The sequence below is a fragment of the Acomys minous genome (genome assembly GCF_964271855.1).
Source record: "Acomys minous genome assembly, chromosome: 16".
Taxonomy (NCBI): Eukaryota; Metazoa; Chordata; class Mammalia; order Rodentia; family Muridae; genus Acomys; species Acomys minous.
In genome coordinates, this window is record NC_140498.1 from 21,294,072 (window position 1) to 21,311,724 (window position 17,653).

A 17,653-nucleotide genomic window follows, 5' to 3' on the forward strand; every position below is an offset into this window, starting at 1 on the left:
TTCCCTCTACTCCAAAGCCATGCCTGACCCCTGGTGGACGTCAGTGGATTTTCATTGTGAGTCCTGTTGTAGGGGTGAGAACTTCTGCCCATGGCGGTGTAGTGAAAGACCCTCTGTGGGCATTACGATGCTTTCTCCGTACAAGCCTCCTCTAGAGCAATGCTGAGTGCCTCCGTGGCCTGGCCAGCAGAGGGGTTTTGCACATTTTTACAGGGAGCCTGTGCTTGCTCTCAGAAATTCTTCCGCACACCCCTGTAGGTCTGTGGGTGTTGAACCAGCTCCAGCCTAGATAGTCAGGTCACCTTACTTTCTCAAACACAAAATCTTACAGGATCCACCCCCCTGAAAGGCTCTGGCTTTGGCCTTCTTTTTATGTCCCCCAGTGACTCTGACCTAGACATAAGAACTAGACCTAGGACATGAGGTCAGAGCCCACTCAGGGATGAGAGGAAAGCCATCAGAGAGCTGTCCATGGACTAGGAAGGAGTACAGTATTAACAAAGGCTTAGTCCATCCATGTGGACCGCAGCCTGGACAGCCCTGGCCTTGGTGATAGTCACTGCTTCGCCTCCCATCTCCTTGGCAAGCTACAATCAATTGTCAGTCCTGAACATGTAAACTTCACAACCCGCCCCCCTCTGGTCCATCTGTGTGGGGAAGCTGGTGCAGATGAACATTCCGGAGGAGGCGGGTTCCTGAAGCTTCTCCATGGAGATGGCGGCCATCTCTAGACACAGCAGGTGCGGCTCTGTCTCATGTCTGGGGCTCAGCACCTGGCTCTAACTCCACAGGCCAAAACATGTGCACTCAAACGGTCCCCTCTCCTGTGTGATGTCTGCCACCTCTTCACCCTATAGCCTGTCCTGGAGCTTTTTCCAAAATGAGCCAGTGACAGCATGGAGATGACACTAAAACTCTCTGTGACCAGGCAGCTCAGTGGTCTGCCAGGTGGTGGGAGAACCCCAGAGGGAGGGATGCGTCCCGAGATGATCGGGGAAGCTGCCAGGATACCTCTGGGCCTGGCACAGACTTGAACACTTGATGCTGGGTCCATGCTAGATCCTCAAGCTCACAAGTGGAGCTGAAGGAGTATCCCACAGAGAGGAGGTTGGTGAGGTCACTGGACCGATAACTGAAGGCAGGAATGAGCTTGTGGAAAACAAGCCTGGCAAGGGACCAACGTAGGTGAAGGTGGGGTGATTATGAAAAGTGGGCTTAGGTGTCTGGGGCCAGGTGGCAGGTCCCGAGTGACAAAGTGGAGGATGAGGAGAGCACAGGGTGATGAGTACACCATACATCCATGTATGAAAACATTTCCAAGAAGCACATCAAAGCCCCAGGACCTGCCCCAACATGTCCTTTCCTGTAAGTATGATGATTTTTGATTAGCTTCTTATCTATTGCTTTATAGCATCCTCTTCTTCCTCCTCCTTCTTCTCCTCCTCCCCCTTCCTCCTCCTCCTCCTTCTTCTTCGACAGGGTTTCTCTGTGTAGCCTTGGCTGTCCTGGACTTGCTTTGTAGACCAGGCTGGCCTCGAACTCACAACAATCCACCTGGCTCTGCCTCCCAAGTGCTGGGATTAAAGGTGTGAGCCACCATGCCCAGTGCTCTATAGCTTCTTTACACACATGCAATATACACATTTATTTTCCCTCTTCTTTATTTACACACAGAAAAAAAAAAAAACTCCAGCATATTCTCACACTCTCCAGTTCTAGGTTCTTTTTATTAACAATATATCTTGAAAATCTTTCTGTGGCAGGCCAAGGTTTGTTTCATTTTTTGCTTAAAATATTTTATTTTAATTTTTAAACCATATCATTCACTATTGGTATGTCCAAGAGTAATTCCTTAAAAGCCAACGATGAAGCCACCTCAGTGTTCATCAGTGCATGAATATATAAAGTGTATTAGACATTATATGATGAAATATTATTCTACTTTAAAAGAGGAGAACATTCCAATATGCCTTAAAACATAGAGAAACAGTGAGGACATTAAGCTAAGGGCAGAAGCCAGTTACAACAAGAAAAAAGCTGGTCTGGGGAGACAGATGAGCAGTTAAGAGCATATACTTCTGTGACTCAAAACTGCCTGTAACCCAAGCTCCAAGGAACCCAACACTGCCCTCTTTTGGTCTCCACGGGTACCTGCACTCATTTACGTGTGCACGTTTCCCCCCCCCCCCCTCTTGCTGTTTGAATTGTTCTCTTGTTCTTTTTTGGTGGCATGAGGCTTGGTGTGTGAGCTGGATACAGGCACAATGTGGTTCTAGGAGAACTCCATTTTATGATGTGCCAGCAGGCTCCACAGTGCTGTAACATACCTGAGACAGTCAATGTATTAAGGTAAACAGTTTATTTCATACCACTGTTTTGGAGTTTCCATTTTGGTCAGTGACCAGCTGGTCTCAGCGCTTTGGCCCAGAGGAGGCACCATGATAGGACACTTAGTAGAAAATAAAATTCATTCATTTCTTAGGGATTAAAGAGGAGGAGGGACTTTGAGTTGAGGGGTATTTAAGACAACGTGTAGAAGCAGAAGGGGTCTTTGGTGGTTCTTTAGCTTGGGATTTTAGCTTGGCTCTTAGCTTTCTAGCTCTTGAGCTCCTGAGCTCCTCGGCCTTTTGATGTTGGGGCCTGGAGCTAGCAAGCATTTGGCCTTGGTTTGTTTGTTTGTTTTGCCTTTTCCTCCTGAGCTAGTGAGCCTTTTGGGCCCATTGGGAGGTGGAGCTGAGTAGGCAGGTCAGCTGGGTGCTTTCTTTCTGCGTCTCTGGGCTAGCAGGTTTTTCATCCCAGCATCTGGATCCTGAGTCTTTATTGGTAAAATAGAACCATCAGGGATTTTCAACTAAAACAGGCAGGCATGTTGGAGCAACCCTTTTGAACACAGCTGGGGTGAAGGTGTGAGAGGGGTACATGGTGCCACTGCTTTTGAAGTGTACCAAGATTTGGTTTCATGTGCCAAGCACTTCATATCCCATCGCCCTTTCATACTCATAAAATCCTTGGCAATCAATGCATTTCAAAAATGGACAAGGGAAAGGCTCTGGAGAGAGAGGCGTAATGCTGAAACCTGGCTCATCACTGAAGTGGTCAAGCCAAGGGTGTACGCTGCTAAGTCCACCCTGTGGCTCGTACTGACAAGGGTCCCCTTGTTTTTCAACCTAGTGGGAAAGCTGTTAGTTCCCTGTCATCATGTGGATTTTACTGTGTTGAGGTTGTCATCTCCTGGTAGTTTTGTCATGAACAGCGTTCAACTTTGCCAGTTCTGTTCTACACCACGATGACTGTGCAGGTGTATATGTGTTTCCTGTAAATGTGTATTACGTCAGTTTTTTTGTTGAACCATCCTTGCATTCCATCCACAAGTCCCACTTAGCCTTCTCGTATGATCCTTTTAATGTGCTACTGAACTTGGTTTGATACTCCTTGTTGTTGTTGAAGATTTTTGCGTCAATGTTCCTAAAGAAATACTGTCCTTGATTTTCTTTTATTGTAGGGTTCCTGCATCAGACCAAATGCTTGTCCTATAGAATGAGCTAGGGAGCATTCCCCCCTTGGTTATTGATAAAGGTTAGAAAGGATTAGCTCTTCACGTATCTGACAGTGAAACTACCAAGTCTTGGGCTTTTCTCTGTTAGTGGCTTTTGATTATTAACCCAGTCTCCTAAGCAGACTCACAGCTTCTTCAAGTCTTCATCTCTTTGTAATTTGGATGCCATAACTTTTGTGTTTCTAGGAACTTCCATCTGTTTCATCTAGGTTATCCCATTATATAATTGTTCATAGCATTCTGGTTGTCTTTTCATTTTCTGCAGAATTGGTTACATTCAGTTGTACTTCTTTCCCTAAAAGTTCTAGAAAAAGGCTTGAGTTCCTAGCTTTCTCTCGGGACCTGGAGCAAGCCTACTGTTTGGGCAAATGTCTAGGGTCTCAGCAAGTCCAGAGCGTTGGCAAGGCTGCTACTTAGCTGGGATACCTCTTCAGGAACGGGGTACAACCTGTGTCCTTAGGGGCTGGGGCACTGAACACAGGCTTGTTTCCAAGGGTCTGGATGAAGAGCATGCTCCACCTAATCCAGACACCATCTGACCTCCATAGGTTTCAGCAAGAAACAAAGTCTGAGTCTCTTGATCACTTAATCCTTAAAGGATGATGTTCTTTCATTAGATGGTCTCTTGCTTCACAGTAGCAAACCTAGGCCTTAGGTGGTGAGTGGACAGGTTACCCGCGGGAGACTAGTGGACATCCCTGGATCCCTGGGATCCCAACTCTGGACCAAGCTCCTGTCCTGGATCCTGTGAAGTGGGACTTGATAAATGTTGAGTCTTGAGGACAGATGTGGCTTAAATACTCAGCAAGGCTCAGAGTCTGGGAGCCGAGGAAGGACCACCCTAATAGGAGGACTCCCCAGCACAGCACAGCACAGCCTTCCAGGTGAGGATACCTCTGACCATGGCCTGCTGGATTCAGCTGAGGGAGAGACTCCAGTGCCCAGCCCAAGCCTTCTCTTGCATGGATGGGAAGGAGCCACTGTGGGTGGCTGGGGGATGCCACTCTATGCTAGTATATGGGCTTTGACCAGGCCATCTCATCTCTCATTCCCTGAGCTTATCTAGCTCCTAACGCCCTTTCTTCTTTCTTGGCGAAAAAACTGGGAGTGAGGAGGAGTGTCTCATTCTTAGGCAGGTGACAGGACTTGGCTGGAGAGGAGCACTGCGTTGACTTATCTGGGGCTCCCGCTGGCAGACCCTGCTGTTTCCACACTTCCAGAAGCAGTGGTTTTGGAAAGCTCCGGGCACTTGCAGGCAATCTGCTGTTGCAAGTGGCGAGCATCAAGACTCACTGCAGACGGCTAGCTGAAAATAGAGCTCTCCAAAGAGGGATAAGCTGGCTTCTCCCCGCTCCCTCATCCATCCCCAGCCATGCTGACAGTCATTTCCTAAGCTTTGCATTGAAGAGCTGTCTCATTTAACCGATCTCCCAAAACCACAGCAGAGGACTGTAGTTTCTACTTCCCAATCACCATGCTCTTTAAATTTTGGTTTGAGGAAGGTGTCTCTCTTTGTGGCTCTGGCTGTCCTTGAACTCGCTATGTAGACCAGGCTGGATTTGAACTCACAAAGATCCACTGGCCCTTGCCTCCTGAATGCTGAGATCAAAGGTGTGTGCCACCATGCCTGGCTCCAATCACTGTATTACTATTGTTGTTATTAATTTAAATGGTATTAATTTATCTTAAGTGTTAACCTGCATGTATGTATATGTATGTATATGCATCATGTGTGTGCCTGGTGACCATAGAAGCCAGAGAGTGTGTCAGATCCCCTGGAACTAGAGTTTCAGACATTTGTAAGCCATCATCGTGTGGTTCACAAAAACCCAGGTCCTCTGCAAGAACAGCGAAGGTTTTTAAGCACTATCTCTTCAGCCCCGCAACCCCACACCAAGCCCCACTGCCACCCCCATACCCCTCCATGCTTATTTGTTTCCAGAAATTCCATTTGCATTGGTTGGCACTCAAGTCAGGGAGAAGAGAATCAGGGCAGGGGTGAATGAGACCTCGTTAATAAAAGTGTAGCATCTCCTTCCCTTGGAGCTGGTGACCCAGGTCACAATCAGAGTAACTCCTGAGCCTTGTATGGAGTGACCACAGAGAAGTGTCCTTCTGATATCTCCCCTCACTAATAAAAAAGTAAAGAGTCTATAATTTAAATAACATTATTATTATTATTATTATTATTATTATTATTATTATTATTATTATTATTATTATTAAATGAGCATCTGTGACCTACTTCCTAGGCTAATAGATGAGCATTGCTGGTACTGATAACTTGTCATGCCCTCCTTCCATCACTCCCACTATTCACCCTAACCTTTGCTCGATAAGTGGATAAGCATTGTGACTTTTGTGCTAATAGTTCCCTTGCTTTTACTGATGATTTTCCCTATACATCGATCACTAAGCAATATGGCGATATGCAGCAATATATTGCCTAATTGTTGGAGACTTAGAAAATGAGTTTACTAGAGACTGAGAAATGCATCATCAGGTGATTTCATCATTAAGTGAGCACTGGTCCCTGCTTACACAAATCTAGACCAGATCCAGATGACGCAGTCTATTATGTACCAAGGGGGTGTGTGTGTGTGTGTGTGTGTGTGTGTGTGTGTACCTGTGAATGTATATGTACATATGTCACTGCTCCTAGTACTATGGGGAATAAAAAAATATGACAGAAAATCAAAGACAAGAGAAAATGATTCAATCAAGAGAAGTTGTGTACACATGACATGGTATACTTATTATCAAGGGTGATGCCTGGTATTGCCAAGTTGATTAAGTTTCAAACCACCTAGGAGATGAGTCCCCACGCATGCCTGCGGGGGCTTATCTTGATTATATTAGTTGAGGTAGGGAGACCTTCCCACCGTGGGTATCAACCACGCCTTGAGTGGGATACTGGGCTGTATAAACAGAGGACAGGAAATGAATGGCAGCATGCATTCCCCTCTCTCTTCTGACTGTGGATGAAATGTCATCAGCTGAGTCAAGCTCATGCTGCCTTGATTTACTTGACATGATGGGCTGTACCTTGAACTGTGGTCCAGAATAAATAAGCCCTTTCTCCCTTATGCTGACCCTGTCTGGGTGTTTTATCACAATGTAAACAACAACAACAACAACAACAGTGGCAGCGGCAAATAAAGAAAAACCAGACATCAAGCATTAGCATTAACAAGCGCTGTGGTTTACATTTAAAATGTCCCACCCAGGCTTATGTGTTTGAAAACTTGGCTCCCAGCCGGTGCTGCTAATTTGGGAGATTGTCAAACCTTTGCACCGAGGAGCTTAGCTGGGGGGAATGCAATAGATCACTCAGGGTAGCCTTAGAAGGCTGTGGCCACCACCGGCTCGAGTCTGAATTCTCTCGCTTCCTTGTCTGGGCACCATGTGAGGTCACAGCTCCTGTGACCATGGCCAGGTCACGCCTTCCTTGCCATAACAGAATAAGAAGAAAATATCCTGATGCCATGAGTCAAGGTACCGTGTTTCCTCCTTATGCTGTTTCTATCAGGCATTTTGTCATAGCAACCAGACAAGTGACTGATACAGAAAACTGGCAGCAGAGCCGTTGCAGTGATATACCTGACCATGTGGTCCAAAGGCCTGACATGATGGCGGTGTAGGGGAGGAGCGTGGAAGAGCTTGGAGATGTGAGGTAGAGAAGTCCTAGAGAGCTTAATGGGCCATTTGGGTACATGTTTAGATAGATGCTGATAGAAATGCAGACAGAAAAAAAAAAAGAAAGAAAGAAAAGAAAAGAAATGCAGACAGTAAAAACAATGCTCATGACAGTTCGGACAGGAACAAGGACTCCCATCAGGGACATTTGTTATACTCTGGCAAGGAATTTGGCTATGTTCTGTCGGTGTCCAGAAAGCTGGGGTGAAGCTGACTTAGGAAGTAATGGATTAAATGGTTCGGTTGAAAATATTTCAAAACCAGTATCACATCCGGGCGGTGGCATGGTTATTACCTGCTGCTTTTAGCTAGATAGGCAGAGAAAATTTGGAAAACGTACAGCAAAAAGATGTGAAAAAAACGTGCAGCTTGGCAAATAAAAGAGCTTGAGGGCGTTTAAGGCTGCAGACAAGGTGGGCACAGGCCGAGGACCTATAATTGTCAAAGAGAAAATGTACAGTTTATGCTGCGACAACAGGAAAGGTGCTTTGCTGGTGAGATGCTTCCCACTGAAACACAGTTTAAAAAAAAATTCAGGCTGTAAAAAACGCAAATACATTTGAAAGACTTTCCTTCAAAGAGAGAGAACGGTGTGCCCAAGGCAGAGGCCCTGAGCTGGCAATAAAGTGTGGTATAACACGTGGGTTGCAATGCCCAGTGCCAGATGTCAGAGCTGTGACTCAACATTTCAGAAGAGGAGCCATGGGTAACAGGATCAAATCCCCTGCATGGAACTTAGAGAGGACTGTACACAAGGCTGTAAAGGGGAATCCCGAGTTGTAAGGAACCTTTTGGATGTTGGAGACTCTAGGGACATGGAATGTCTGCTGACAGAAGCCTAAGAAACACAGTGGTGCCTATAAAGAGAAAGCCTGTGTGCTGAAGGCAGCAAGGTGCAGACGTAGCCAAGCCTGTTGATCTGAGATCAGGAGCCACCATGAGGCCCTATACCCTCTCTGCTTAGATGGGAGCCACTCTGCCTTGCCTTCTCAATCATGGTGGACCGCAGCCTCGCAAAGTGTGGGCCAGAATAGGATCTTCTTCCCTTCAGTTGCTTCTGTCAATATTACATCACAGAAAGGTGAAAAGTAATTAATACATCAAGGGTCGTCCATACATAATCGTACGTGCTATGTGTTCTACGTGGAGTAACAGCACGGTAATTTTTGCCACCAGCACAACCATGAATATTCAAGCAAGCAATGTATTGCACTATCGCATCATAGGGTAATAATCTTCTGTCATATATGCAACCTATCATTGGTCAGATGCTATACAGCACTTGACTGTACTTTGAAGACAAAGGCCAACTGCAAGACCGGCCTGCCTCCTCTAGACAGAGGCTCCAGGGAAAGGCGTGCGGATCAGTCTCAAGGCTGTGGTCTCACCTCTGTTTCTTTCACAATAGCCAGAGACGTTGTCAGCAAGGTCACCAGAGAGTCTTGGGGGCAGAAAAGGACCCAGCACAGCTGGGAGCCTAGCAGGGCTGAGAGTTGTGGTCTAGATCCTAGACATATAGATGAGATGGTCAGAGGGAGGGCCTGCCCTGTATTCTCAGTTCCTGAGTTCACGGTAGCCTGTCTCCAGAACTTTGAGGGGGAAACTAAAAACTTCTGTGAGTGACATGGATGTCCTCAGGAGAGCAGAAAGGGAGAGACCTTCTTTATCATCTCGTGAGTATGAGACAAATGCTGTTGACAACCTGGGCCAAGCTCTCCAGGGCTTCCGTCCACAGGGCTATAACACAGCCTGATGGAGAATAAAATGTGGCTGCAAGACTTACTCAAAATCAGCGGCAATCAACATTGGTGAAAGAATAGACAAAACGGACCAGCCAGCCTAGAAACAGATGCCACACAAGTACAGTCAACTGGCCTTTGGCAAAGAAACAGAAGCAATAAGGAAAGAGAAATTAGCACCTCTGCCACAAGTGATGCCGGGGCATCTGGATATTCTCATACAAAAATTAACCTAGAGCTGGTGAGATGGCTCAGTGAGTAAAGGACTCGCTACCAAGCCCAGAATTCTGAGTTCTATCCCCGGGACTCACATGATGGGAGGAAAGAACTGATCCTGCAAGTTGCCCTCTGACCTCCACATGTATGCTGTGGCATGCATGTTGCCCTCCCCCTAATAAAATGCATAAAAGAGAAAACAGTGAACATAGGCACAGACATCACATTCTTCACAGGTATCAAAACAACTTGATCTCTGGGTTTAATGTAAAACACAGACTTTCAAAACTCATAGAAGAGGATGTAGGAGAAAATCTGGGTGATCTTGAGTTTTTCAGGTTCAGTGCCGAAGACGTGATCCAGGAAATAGAGAGGTAATGTGCTGGACTTCATTAAGATGGCTAGACATGGCGCAGGTGGGCTCAGTACACCCAGAGGCTTGCTTGCCACCAGGCCATGAAGTGATGCCCACAGGCTCCACACCACATGCCGTGGGTGAGTGGAGGACATTCAGAGGCCAGCCCGACACCACGGGGCATGGGCAGGCTGTAGCATAGGAGAGCTGGCTCCGTCACTTGTCTGACACAGGTGGCATGGACATGGAGAGATTCCCTTCATCACTTAGCCCCTCACCACCTGTGGCAGTCAGGAGCGCTGGCCCCAGGACTGTGAGAGCCGAAGAGCTTGCTTGCCCCTCACTGGCTGCAGCACTTGGGAAAGTGAGCTTTGCATCTCACCTGGGCAGCACAGTAGATCTGGTCCTGAAGGTGGTGGCATGGGTGACGCAGGCCCAAGAGCACGAAAGCTGGCCCTGCCCCTCGCTGGCTGCAGCACTGGATGAGGGTGTGTGTTTGGAGAGCTGGCAGGCTGACCAACTCAGCTAGCAATCAGGCCCAGAACCAGGGCTTTGAACTGGCCCACCCTCAACATCCACCCCATCTATGATCTGCTAGGAACATGTGAAGGGGCCCGTCCTGCAGATCCAAAACTACAGGATCTCCATGACACAGGGCAACAACAGGACATCCCAGAGGAGTCCCAGGGAGGATCTAGTATTGATGATATAGCAGAAGCCAGAGGCCTCGAACCAGACCAATGACTCACTGCAATGAACATTTACAAGTTAAGATGTGTGGATAAAGGAGTATACTGTGGGACACCCTGTGACATGCTAGAACTTCTTCAACAAGATGTTTTTTATGATTTGGATTTTTTTTTTCCTTTCGGGGAAGGTTACAAGGATGGAGGGTGGTTATGAAGAAATGGGGAGTTGAGTGATATCGGGTTGCATAACGTGAAACTCACAAAGAATCAACAAAAAGATTTTTTGTTTTTTTTTTTTGAGACAGAGTTTCTTTGTGTAGCCTTGGATGTTCTGGACTCACTTTGCAGACAAGGCTGCCCTCAAACTCACAGAGATCCGCCTGCCTTTGCCTCCCTGAGTTCTGGGTTTACAGGCATGTGCCACGACGTCTGGGCACAAAATTTATTCAAAAGTTAAGTTTTTTAAAAGGTGGGGTTTTTTATTTGTTTGTTTTTTTAAAAGATGGCCATTTTCTGCTTCTGAAAAGGTGCTGCCCATCAAGAGATTAGAAAGAGGAAACACAGACAGGAGGTAGGTGCCAAGTCAAAGCACCTTCCCAGTTAGCCTCCGGGGCTTTCTGACTGGGTACCAAATGCTACCAGGCTCCTGGGCATGCTGTGGCAGAGTCTTGTGACCTTTCTCAGTCTGTGGTCAGGGGCTGGTTCCCCCCAGAGGATGACTTAGCCTGTATTGCAGACACAAAACCATTGCTTCACCCCCTAGTCTCAGCCACCTGGCTCCTTTAGTGGAGGGAGACCTTCAGACTACCCACACACACATCACCGTTCCATACAACTCCGGCACCACACTTCATCCATGCCAGCTTTGCCTATGGGAACTGGCTCCTTGTTTCAGGAAAGCCATGTTCAGTATGCCTGCCACCAATAACATGCCGCTGCAAAGCTTTAAATGCCTTTACAGCTTGGAGGGACGGCTAAACGATGAAGAGTGTGTGCTGCTCCGACAAAGGGGACTGGGGTTTGGTTGCCAGCACCTACATCAGGTAGCTCACAGCCACTTTTAATTCCAGCCCCAGTGGCCTCTGTGAGCACCTGCACTCCTGTGAACATACCCACGTACAAACAGACACAAATACATGCAATTAAAAATAAAATGACATCTTAAATAATAAAATGGCCTTAAAGCTAAGAAATACGAGAGGAGTCACTACACAGAGGCACGGTGTGAGGTAACGCAGACTGCCTGCATCCCTACGGATCTCTGTCCAGCAGCAATTCACGCACAGCTCAGGAAGCCACCCATAAGAACAGGCAGCCCCACGGTGCAGATTCAGAAATGCTTCCTACAAATGCTTCAGACCCTCTTCCTCGCCCTGCAAACAGCCGTGCGCATATTTATAGCGTCCTTATTTACAGTACAACACAATGTGGTGATTATTCAGGAACTGTGTCAATAAGACATGACAGAAGACTTAAGAAGGGGGCTCACGCTGGCAAACTGGTGCAGCCTAGGAAGGTCGTGGGGTTTGAAATGAGGCGGAAAGGAAGAGCGTTTCTTAAAACAGTGACAACTTCCCTACCAGCATGCCTCTTTCCCCATTTTGTCCCCACATCCACAGCCAGCCCACATTTGGAGACCTGGGGAAGGGAGGAAACAGAGAGCAGAGAAATAAGAGACTGTCCCTTTGAGTTTCACTTGCCTGGGAAAATGTCAAAGACACTGAAGTCTCCTCAACTACAGTTAGCAACAGCGGCTTTCTGGATACTGTAAATTCATCGTGGCAAAAGATTTTAGAGGCTCGTACCATAAAGAAGTATCTAAGATTATGACTATGCAAATGCATTTATAGTAATAATTCTACTATATTTTATGTACACCAGCACATCATATCACACTCGTGAAATCTATACCATTAACAACAACAAGAAGACAAAGTTCTTCCATAATATGCAGAGTAGATAAAAGTTCCCAGGCTTGAGGGAGAGGACATTGTAGGAATAAGGGTTGGGTAAGGGATGGGGTGGCACAGAGGGCTTTTTAGGGTCTCATTGCAACTTTGGGGGGGATGAACACTGGGTAGACCGATGAGTGGAGTCTTAAGTCAACAGACGCCGTTTCCATGGGAGGTGTTGGGGCGGATGGATAGCAAGAAATGGCTCTGAGTCCTTCTTCTGGGAGCCCTGTCTCTCACTTCATGCGGTTGACGCCCTGTCATTCAGAGTTCTGGAAGATGCTGTCTCCTGGAGAGGAGATCACAGTTCACCACAATCACATCTGCCCTGCGGGTCCCTCAGCATTATTTCATGAGGATTATTTTTTTTCTGTAGCCTCTGGTATCTACTGAAGTTCTTGTTTGTTTGTTTGCTTGCTTTTTAATGATTTCTTCTCTATCTCCACACAAGGCTATGAGCCCAGGGAGAAGGCCTATCACATATAAAGCCATGAGTCCAGTGCCTAGAAAGTACTGGGCAGCCGGAAAGTACATGTCTGAAATGAAAAGTGAGCCACTGAGTGGATGACTGTTAGCTGTGTTTTTATTTGATCATCAACTTGCTGTGTGGCTTGGACAGATTGCTTCTTTACTCTTAGTCTCATTTCCCTCTCTGAACTAGAAGGGATGGGAAGGGTGGGGGTGGGGGGGTTGGGAGGGTGGGGCTAGCACTGGTCTGCTGAGTAGCAGGAACATTATAGAAAATCATTAGTTGCCTGGCTTCCTGCTCACAGGCCCCACCTTCCTCTTCCTGAAAGTCAAGATGATGTCACTCACCTCCTCTTTGTCCTAAACCATGGGATTAGCACCCACACCTAAGTTCCTAAAGCACAGGGGCGGGGAGGTTACAGACTTATGGGGCCAGGTGGGGCTCAGGGAGAGGACATCTGTGCTCAGCACACTGCATTCCAGGTTCAAACTCTGGACTCCAGTCTCAGGGACCTCAAATGAGTGGAGAGGGCCACAGACCATAAGCCACATGGCCATTCATAGACACACACAGACGACCCAGGTGAGAAACACAGAGCAGCTCAGAGCTAACCGGCTTGCTCTGCTCACCTCGTTGAATCAGAATGGGTCTTTTTCTACATCAGATTGATCATAAATAGGTTTGTTTATTATACTCCTGTTTTGGTAGCATTAGTTTTTTTTTTTTTTTTACTCTTGCATTTTCATATTCGTTTTTAAATTACCTTGGCTACATCTGTATAAGACAAAAAACAGAAACAAACACAGCAAGAACCACCACCAACAAATCTCCTCTGAGATATCCGAATCTGTAGTTTTATTTGATGGAGAGCTTTATATTTGATATCTTTACTATGTTGAGTCTTCCAATCCATAGAGATGGCATACCTCTCTAATTACATGTATCTTTGACTCTTTCATTAAAGTCTTACAGTTTTTAGCATACCAATTTTGTATGCAGCTATGGTTATTCAGGAGTGCTTTGTGTAGTCAGGGATATAGCAACCACGCTGTATTTCAATTTTAAAAAATGAGTGTGTTTATATGTGTGTGTGTGTGTGCATGTGTAGAGGTCAGAGGATAACCTGAGAGAGTTAGCTCTCCCTTCCATCATGTCGACCCAGGAATTAAACTTAGGTCACCTGGCTTGGTGGCAGGTGCCTGTATCCACTGAGTTACCTCATTGATCTGTGTTGTTCATAGTTAAAATATGACTGTTGGGTGTCATCAAAATGGCTCAGTGAGTAAAAGCACTTGCTATTCCTGATGACCTGAGCCATTTCCCAGGCTCCTTGGCTTTTCATCATTACAACAAAGACCAGAGGCAATCAACTTGTAAAGGAAAAAGGCTTCTTTTTGCCTCAAGTTTTCCAAGGTTCAGCCTGTGACTGGGTAAACTGTATCTAACCTTTAGTGGTAAGACTGCTCAGGGGAGGAAAACTGTTCACCTCATGGTGGGTGCGATGGTTGGCATCAATGAGGGATTATCTATATTGCATCAACTGAGGGTGGAAGACCCACCCTTAAAGTAAGGCAAAAAGGAAAAAAGAAGCAGACCACAACATTTACTGCTTCCCAGTCCCTGACTTCAGATATGATATGAACATCTGCCTCAAGCTCCTGGTGGCCTGAGAGTGGCGTTCTCCACCCTTGCAGGGTAATTCCATTCAAGCTTTTTTTTTCCCTCCAAGACAGGGTTTCTCTGTGTAGCCCTGGCTGTCCTGGACTCACTTTGTAGACCAGGCTGGCCTCGAACACAGAGCTCCTCCTGCCTTTGCCTCCCGAGTGCTGGGATTAAAGGTGTGCGCCACCACGCCCAACTCAAACTTCTTTTTAAGATTTGTTTTGGGGGCTGGAGAGATGGCTCAGCGGTTAAGAGCACTGGCTGCTCTTCTAAAGGTCCTGAGTTTAATTCCCAGTACCACGTGGTAGCTCACATCTATCTGTAATAGGATCTGATGCCCTCTTTTGTCATGAAGACATACAAGGGAACAGAGCACTATCTACAAACAAATAAATATTTTTAAAAAGTTGTTTTTGTTCTTGAGACTATCGTGAAGGCAATGGGCTGCCACAAGGCTTTTACACGCCTCCTTAGTTTTGATTAACACATCCACTGCTCCTCCTTCCACCCCATTCTCATTTATCCCTTCAACCTCCAATGCTCCCCCTTTTCATACATAGTCATTCTATTGCCTCTGCTCCCCTGTACGAACCCTAATGCATATAAAATGATTTTATAAAGTGTCTTCTGAGCAGGGGTGCTATAGAGAGAGACCTGGAAGAGGTGGAGTAGGAGGTGGGTGGAAAGGAACCCTAAGGATGCAGATGGGGTGTTCCTCTTCAAGATGCACACACAACCCCACCCCCGCGCCGCCCCGGTGCACAATAATGATGCTGAGCCTGTGCAAGCATGGATTGGCATTGAGGACACACACCCAGCTCAATGCCACCAGGACATCTTTCAATCTGCCCTGGCCTTTCTGCTGGCTCGGAGCGGCCAACTCTTTAGGCACCAACCCCACCTGCCAAATATTCTAAGTCTCCCCTTGCTTCCCTCTTGCATACACGGGGACTGAGGTCCTGCCATGCTCACCCCCAGGAATGAAATATACAACCTCTTCTCATTTCCCACCCCAGGGCTTGCTGTTCTCTTATTGGAAACACCCTTCTGGCTCTTCCCCTGGCTGCCTCTGCCCCCTCCCTTCCAGAGGGGTCAAGCTATATTGAAGCCATAGTACCTTTGTCGTGTGCTTGGCTCCTGGTGTCCCCAGACTGGATATCCTCTGTACCCAGATAGCTGCTAATTAGCCTATTCTTGTTCATGATTGCTACCCCCCCCCCTCCAGAACACTGAGCAGACTCTGCCAGTGCTGGCCAGAGACACAAGTAAATAAATGAATGGACAACGCCATTGGAGGTGACTGGAGGAGCAGCAGATGGAGGGAGCTGGGTGTCAAGGCATCGAGGAGAAAGCTCAGTATGTGCCTGGCTGGAGCCCAAGGGTGACAGCAGTGACCTGGCTGCCTCTGCAGGGCTGACCAGCTGGCTGACAGCTGGGATGGTGGAGAAGCAACATGGTTGGTGAGGCGAAAACAAGTCCCTTATTTATTGTGGGGAATGAATATCAGACCGTGCATAGATCCTACTCGCCCTTGAGACCTATGATGTGACAAGTGCCCAGAGACAGAAGTTCTGTCTCTTTGGATTGCCCTTACACCAGATGAAAGGTGCCATCTTTTAGGCCCACCTGCCCTGCCTAAGCATGGCCACCTTGTTCCTGCTGTGACCCTAAATCAGCCACCGTGGCTTCTTCACCCAGTACACCTCCTGTAGAGAACCTCTGCCCAAAGCCAGTCTTCCAGAGGCATTTTTTTTTTTTACCCTCTGTACTGTGCTGGGGCCCCCATACCACTGCCCTGCCTACCTGGTCTCCTTCTCTTGATGCTCAAAGACTCTCTTTGTGCAGCCAAAGGGCTTTACCAGCTGCCTAGGCCACATCCTTTCTTACTCCAGTCCTCAGGGTCTGGTCATAGTATGGTGACCCCTCTCTGTGGATCTGTCCCTCAGGATGGGGCTCCCTGCTTTTGACCTATTGCCCGCACTCTCCTCCTTTCTTTCATGTATGTGTTCGTGTGTGTGTGTGTGTGTGTGTGTGTGTGTGTTCATGTGTGTGTGTGCGCGCGTATGCATCTATGTACGCACATGGAGGCCCGAAATCAGCATTTGGGTGTCTTCTTCAATTGCTCCTCACCTTATTCCTTCAGACAAGGTCTCTCACTGAGCCTAAAGCCCATTGATTTGGCTAGATTGGCAGCCAGCCCGCCCCAGGAATCCTTCCCAGGGCCGAGATGACAAGCTTGGGCCATCTCATCTGGCTTATTTACATGGTTGCTGGGGAAGTCGATCATGCTTATGTAGCATCCTATCTCACCAGCCCTGTGCTGCCCATGCTGCCCTTCTCATAGGCTTTATTATAGGGGGAGCCAGCTCATCCTGCCTCAAGCATCCTTGTCTTGCCAGGGCCTGGGTTGAAGGGTACTGCTGAGTTTTCCACTAGGTAGGGAGAGCGCTGAAGGCTACAGTTACATGTTCTAGGATATGGGGACCACTGTGGGACACAGGTCATTGTTCCCCATAATAGACCCTGTCCTGGCTAGGGCTACTGATGCTGCCATGAAACATCATGACCAAAAGCAACGTGGGGAGGAAAGGGTTTATTCGGCTTACAAGAAGTGAGGGAAGCCGGGCGTGGTGGCGCACGCCTTTAATCCCAGCACTCGGGAGGCAGAGGCAGGCGGATCGCTGTGAGTTCGAGGCCAGCCTGGTCTACAAAGTGAGTCCAGGACAGCCAAGGGTACACAGAGAGACCCTGTCTCGAAAAACCAAAAAAAAAAAAAAAAAAAAAAAAAAAAAAAAAAAAAAAAGAAGTGAGGGAAGTGGCACACAGGGCAGTAACCTGGAGGAAGGAGCTGAGGCAGAGGCCATGGCATGGTCCCACTTACTGGCTTGCTTCCCGTGGCTTGCTCAGCCTGCTTTCGTATGGAACCCAGGACCACCAAGCCAAGGGATGGCACCACCTGCAATGGACTGGGCCCTCCCCTTATCAATCACTAATTAAGAAAATGCCCTCCCTACAGGCTTACCCATAGCACAATCTTATGGAGGCATTTTCCCAGTTTGCAGGTCCCTCCTCTCAGATGACTCTAGCCTGTGTCAAACTGACATAAATTTAGCCAACACAGACACATAGAGCTTTCTCTAGTCCCAGCATAGGATCCTCCCGGGGAACAAGACTCTAGTAAAACAGAAGATGCTCAGAACCATTCTCAGAGGGGAGGTTTCTGAGCCCCAAGAGCCTGGGATGCTCAGTTCCCCCTGGTTAACACCATAAAAGAAAGAGAAGACCCAGGAAGGAGTATGGAAGGGTGAAGGAGCTCACT

At 47.4% G+C, this 17,653-nt stretch overlaps 1 protein-coding gene across 1 annotated transcript in view; it reads right to left on the bottom strand.

Moving 5' to 3' along the window:
- The window catches only part of RASGEF1C (RasGEF domain family member 1C), a 73,466-nt gene that overhangs the window by 25,435 nt on the left and 30,378 nt on the right, over positions 1-17,653 (bottom strand). The gene's annotated exons all lie outside the window — the stretch shown is intronic.